Here is a 5,289-nt window from a genome sequence, read left to right as displayed (position 1 = left end):
ACTTGAGTTGTTTTCCTTCTGGAGAAATGAGGAGAATGCCTGCACCGGCCCCGCCTAGTTTGAGTGATCCATCAAAGTACATTTTCTAGTGGTCGAGGATTGTATCTGATAAGGGCTGTTGAATCTTTGTCCATTCGGCCACGAAATCGGCGAGGGCTTGAGATTTGATTGCTTTCTGTGGGGTGAAATTGATATCAAGAGCTCCAATTTCAACTGCCCATTTGGATATGCGCCCTGTGGCGTCTTTATTGTGTAGGATGTCTCCGAGTGGAAAATCTGTCACTACGGTAATCTTGTGGCTTTCGAAATAGTGGCGAAGCTTCCGTGAGGTAATGAGTAGAGCGTAGAGTAGTTTTTGTACGTGTGGGTACCTTATTTTGGATTCTGATAGTACTTCGCTGATGTAGTATACTAGACGTTGCACTTTATACACGCGCCCTTGTTCTTCTCTTTCTATGACTATCGCTGTACTGATTACGGTGGGAGTTGCCGCGATATATAGCATCATATCTTCATCTTTCTTTGGAGGTGTCAGGATGGGCGATGAAGTGAGGTATTCTTTAAGTTTTTTGAAAGCTTCGTCGGCTTCTATTGTCCACTCGAACTTGTCTGCCTTCTTTAGTAGTTTAAAGAAAGGTAACCCCTTTTCGCCGAGTCTTGATATGAAACGGTTGAGGGCCGCCATGCATCCTGTTAGTTTTTGCACATCTTTGACACTCCTAGGTGGGCCCATTTCTGTTATAGCTCGAATTTGCTTGGTGCTGGCTTCGATCCCGCGCTGACTAACCAAAAATCCGAGTAGTTGTCCTCAGAGAACTCCAAATACACATTTATTTGGGTTCAATTTCCATCTCCATTTCTTCAAGTTTTCGAAGGTTTGCTTTAAATCTTCAATTAGAGTGTCTGGGTTCTTTGTTTTCACCACCACATCGTCCACGTATGCTTCCACATTTTCACCTATTTGATTCCCAAGGCAAGTCTGGATAGCTCTTTGGTACGTGGCGCCTGCGTTCTTTAGTCCAAACGACATGGTCTTGTAGCAGTAGGCGCCAAACGGGGTGATGAAAGATGTCTTGCTCTGGTCTTCTTCTTTTAGTGCGATCTGGTGATACCCTGAATAGCAATCGAGAAAAGATAATAACGCAGATCCTGCTGTTGAGTCAACTATCTGGTCAATGCGTGGTAGCTCGAACGGATCTTTTGGGCAATGTTTGTTGAGATCTGTGTAATCGACGCACATACGCCACTCGTCCGTGTTTTTCTTCTGTACAAGGACCGGGTTGGCTAGCCAATCTGGATGAAGGATTTCCTTGATGAATTCGGCTGCCATCAGTTTTGTTATTTCCTTTTTAATTGCTGCCTTCTTGTCGGGTGAGAATCATCATAACCGTTGTTTTACAGGTTTGGAGCCTTCGTTAACATCAATTCTGTGCTCAGCCAACTCCCTTGGGACTCCTGGCATGTCGGCTGGCTTCCAGGCGAAGATATCTTTGTTGTCCCAAAGAAAGTTGGTGAGCGCGAGTTCCTATTTTGCCGAGAGGTGAGCACTGATAGTTGCTGTCTTAGAGGTGTCGCCTGTGCCTAAGTCGATTTGCTTGACGTCGGCTTCTTTTGGTGGCGCGATGATACTGGGTTTTTAGCTGGTATTTCTAATTCTTCTTGGCTTGTTTCTACAGCGATTGCGGCTATTTCTTTTCTTCCATTGTCAGCTTGTGCTTTAGCTGCAATTTGGATCGCCTGAACGTCGTAGTCAAAAGCGCGCTTTAAATCGCTTCGAAGAGAAAGGATACCGTGGGGTCCTGGCATCTTAAGCAGTAAGTACGGATAATGTGGTATTGCCATGAATTTGGCCAGTGCTGCACGTCCTAGGATTGCATGATATGATGAATCGAAGTCGACGACTTCGAATTTGATAAACTCTGTTCGGTAGTTTGAAGGAGTTCCAAAGGTAACAGGTAAAGTAATTTGTCCGAGTGGCATGGCTGCTTTGCCGGGTACTATTCCGTAAAAAGGTGTGCTTGTTGGTGTAATCATCCCGACGAGTTGTAGTCCCATTTTCCTTAGAGTTTCTGAAAAGATGATGTTAAGCCCAGCTCCTCCATCGATTAGTACTTTGGTGACGGTCATACCAGCTATAGTCGGATCCAGAACCAATGGATAATGGCCTGCGTTTCCCACGCTAGTCCATTGGTCTTCTCTGGTGAATTGGATAGGATACTGTGACCAATTGAGGTATCTTGGTGTAGCCGGTTCTGCGGTCATAATGGTCCGCAGTGCTAGTTTTTCTTGATGTTTGCTTCTGCAATCCGGAGCCCCTGAGAAAATCACTGCTACCGTTCCCCTAGGTTTTTGGAATCCTTTGTCCTCGTGGTTGTCTTCTTTTCTTTTCTGATTGTCCTCTTTAGTGTCTTCTTTACTATCTTTTCTTATGTATCGATCTTTGAAAGTATAGCAATTTCCGATGGTGTGCCTCCCACTAGGGTGTAATGGGCAACGTATGTTTTCAATGTCATCATATCTTCTAGGTTTGGTAAACTTCTTTGATTTGTCGGCCATTGCCACAGTATTGTCTGGTCTACGTTTTCTTTCTTGATGTCTACTGTTTCGATGATTTTGCTTGTCCGAGTTGTCCTGGTTGTTTCTGTCCGAGAACCTTTCTCGTGTTTTTTCTTCTGCAGTAATCATCTTTTCTACTGTTTGTCTGAATTCTTCATTGTTTCTCGGATTTTCTTTGCAGAAGTCTTGAAATTGCCACCTAGCCATGATTCCATGAGAGAAAGCTTCAATTACTTCTCGTTCGGTTATGTCATGCACTTGAGCTCGTAGTTTGCCGAATCGTCGATAGTAATTTCTGAGACTTTCACCTCCCTTTTGCTTGAGTCCTTTTAATTCTACATGGGTGATTGGATGTGTAATGATTCCCGCAAAATTCTCACAAAAAAGCTCTTTGCAAATCCTCCCAATTTCTGATAGATCCTGGGTTCAGTTTGTCGAACCATTGGAGAGGCATGGCTTCCAGTGCCATGGGAAAGAACAGGGTTTTGATATCATCGTCTCCTCTGGCTAGTTCAATTGATTGTGAATATATTCTGAGCCATTGCCTTGGTTCAGTTTTGCCATCATACTTGGAGTGGTTAGACGGTTTGAATTTGTGAGGTAATCGTACCAATGCAAGCCTGTTCGCGAAACAGGGGAATCTGTCGTGCGTCTTGGTTTCTTTGAACTCGGATTCGGCACCTTCTTCTGGCCAACTGTCGTTCTGATGGGAATAATCTTGCGAGATTGTCTGGGTAGGTACCCTACTCCTAGTCTTCTTTGGTTGTTCAAATCGGTGGCCTTGATTATGTTCCTTCCTACTTCCTTCGTCATGGCTTCCACCCGGCCCAAGTCTTTCGAAAGCGGATTTCCTTTGATTTTGATCTTCTTGCCTGTGGGTTGTTGATCTGGCGAGTAGTCTTGATCGAGCTCTCTCTTCATGCGTTTTCGGGATCGTCGATCGGAGCAAGTCCTGGAGCTGTTCATACTTCTCACTGGGATGTGAAGTTTTTCCGAGTTCTTCTAATGCTTCTCGAATCTTATCGTAAGGTGTATTCGCCGTGCGTCTCCCCTCGACTTCTCGTTGCGATTTTCTTTTGTTGTACTCTACCAATTCTGACTCGTATCTGATCCAAGCTTCCCTGCGCTGCCTAGCACGGTGTTGACGCCCTTGCTTCAACTTGTTTTTTCTTTCTCTAGCTTGTTTCTGACTATCTGTTTCTCCGTCATAGCCTTGGGCAAAAGGTGATATGTTGGATTCTGATTCATCTGATGATCTGACATCGGGTACTTCTGGGGGATTTAATAGTGACCACGGTCATTGAACCATGAGCACTTCTCGCGCATGAGTCGTTCTGTTATTGGCGTTAGTTTTCATGCTGTCGGAGTTGTTAATAACTTTAGTGGATGCCTCGGTGTCGTAGATCGAGTCTCCTTCTTGGTAGGGTAGAATTGCTGTTGTCGTCGTGCCGACTAGTTGGGTACCGCTGTCCTCAGGAACAGAACCTGGCCAGTGGATGATGTAGTCTTGGAATGTTATTGTTAGCACGAGACCCTCGTGAGCTCCTGTTAGTGGTATCCCGCATCTTGGATTGAAAGATCTTTCGAACTGTCCCTGATAGGATTTTGCCATGTTGTCGAGCCCAAATGGAAAAGAACTCGACTTCTTGGAAGAACTCTGAGGGTAATCCTAGTTGTTTTGGGTTGTGCTCTAGAATCTTGCCAAAAAAGAACTCGGTTTTTTGAAAGCACTCAGATAAAACTTCGCCTTGATGTTTGAATTCGAATCAGATATGAGTGGCTGTGAGATCTGATTTGAATCGGATATTGTGAGCTGTGCGAATCTTCTGGTGAGCTGATCCATTGTAGTTGGTGAGATATAAAATTCTTTATGATGATTTGGATCTTTGAGGAGATGGCCCTGAAGCTTGCCGTTGTTGTCCGCCTCGCAGATCCATGAGCCGAAGATAAAAGTTGATCCCGTCGAGAAGATTATGTTGTCGAGGTCCATCGAGTTCTCAGATGCAAAGTCGCCGAAATCCCCTACCTGGCGCGCCAGCTGTCGATGTTTCACCACCGATAGCCTGCCATGGGGGTACCCGGGGCAGTATGTTCGGGCTTCGGCGTATGCCGAACTCGATGGTTAACGCAAGACACAGTCGATTTATCCTGGTTCAGGCCCTCGATCGTAGATCGAGTAATAACCTTACGTCCAGTCGGCGTTAGCCTTTGCGTTGGATTGATTGTCGAGTGTTGTGTTGTACAATTGTCCTTCGTCTCAGGAGCCCTGCCCTCCTTTATATAGTCAGGAGGCCAGAGTCCTAGTCCGTTTACAATGAGATTTCCTAGTAGGATTACTTAATAGCTATACTACTAAGATTACATGGGGAGAATCCTAGTTGGACTAGATCTTCTCTCTCCCTTGCGGGGTATCCTGTGGGTCCCGCATCGATAGGAGCCGCTGCCGACCACCCCTAACGCAGAGGGCAGACGCTCATGCACGTGTAGGGAGAAGCTGGAGATAGGGCCGTCTCTGGGAACATCCGAGCATCAACATGGTTGTTCAGGGATTTGCCTTAGGCTTAGCTATATGTCATCTTTAAGATGGTATACATGAAAGAAAATCGTTTGGAGAACAGACATGGACAAAACAGCTCGGAGAAACATCATGGGGATATATGAAGGTTTGGGAATATTTAGAAAAATGTTAAGCATGACTTAGCTTTACGAAAGAAACATTTGGTCGACGAAGCT

This window comes from Miscanthus floridulus, chromosome 4 (genome assembly GCF_019320115.1).
Source record: "Miscanthus floridulus cultivar M001 chromosome 4, ASM1932011v1, whole genome shotgun sequence".
NCBI classification, from domain to species: Eukaryota; Viridiplantae; Streptophyta; class Magnoliopsida; order Poales; family Poaceae; genus Miscanthus; species Miscanthus floridulus.
This window is presented reverse-complemented; position numbering follows the sequence as displayed.